This window comes from Rutidosis leptorrhynchoides, chromosome 4, assembly GCF_046630445.1.
Source record: "Rutidosis leptorrhynchoides isolate AG116_Rl617_1_P2 chromosome 4, CSIRO_AGI_Rlap_v1, whole genome shotgun sequence".
Lineage (NCBI taxonomy): Eukaryota > Viridiplantae > Streptophyta > Magnoliopsida > Asterales > Asteraceae > Rutidosis > Rutidosis leptorrhynchoides.
The window spans coordinates 526,793,094-526,794,066 of record NC_092336.1 but is presented as its reverse complement, the minus strand read 5'-3'; the positions used below and the strand labels follow the sequence as shown (position 1 = coordinate 526,794,066).

The 973-nt window shown below is 36.9% G+C and overlaps 1 non-coding gene across 1 annotated transcript; it reads right to left on the bottom strand.

Moving 5' to 3' along the window:
• Nucleotides 1-404: 404 nt before the first annotated feature.
• LOC139845802 (small nucleolar RNA R71) lies at nt 405-511 on the bottom strand. Its single transcript, XR_011758558.1, has one exon. It is a non-coding gene; the product is annotated as a small nucleolar RNA R71 (small nucleolar RNA).
• Nucleotides 512-973: the final 462 nt, after the last annotated feature.

Genomic DNA, 973 nt, shown 5'->3' with positions numbered 1-973 from the left:
CAGATTCAACAAATTCAATCATGGAAAATCAAGAACCTCTAAGTATGGAAGACCGAATGAGAGCTACACGCACTGGCCAAGGTCATGCAATTACTCAACCAGACATTAATGCGCCAGATTATGAAATCAAAGGACAAATCCTACACATGATAACTAATCAATGCCAATTTAGTGGTACGCCAAAAGAAGATCCAAACGAACATCTTCGAACCTTTAATAGGATTTGTACTCTATTCAAAATCAGAGAAGTTGAGGATGAACAGATCTATCTCATGTTATTTCCCTGGACTTTAAAGGGAGAAGACAAAGATTGGTTAGAATCGTTACTTAAATGGGCGATTGACACATGGGATGTCTTAGTTGAGAAATTTCTTAAAAGATTCTTTCCGGCATCTAAAGCCGTGATACTTCAAGGAGAAATTGTTACGTTTACATAGAAGCCAAATGAAACTTTATATGAGGCGTGGACAAGATTTAGGAAGTTGTTGAGAGGATGTCCTCAACATGGTTTAGACACTTATCAAATAGTACAAATATTCTACCAAGGATGCGACATTACTACACGAAAAGACATCGACATAGCAGCTGGTGGTTCCATTATGAAGAAAATCACAACTGAAGCTTATAAAATTATTGATAACACAGCCTCCCAATCACATGAGTGGCATCAAGAAAAAGACATCGTTAGATCATCTAAAGCGGCTAGAGCTGATTCTAGCCATGACTTTGATTCCATTTTCGCAAAGTTAGATGCTTTCGAGAGACGAATGGAATAGATGACTAAGGATATTCAAGCAATACGAATTAGTTGTGAGCAGTATGGAGGACCACATTTGACAAAAGATTGTCTCAGTATTGAACAAACAATGGAACAAAGAGAGAATGTTTCATACATGAACCAAAGGCCTGGAAATAATTATCAGAATAATTATCAACCGCCAAGACCGAACTACAATCAAAATCATAATTATAA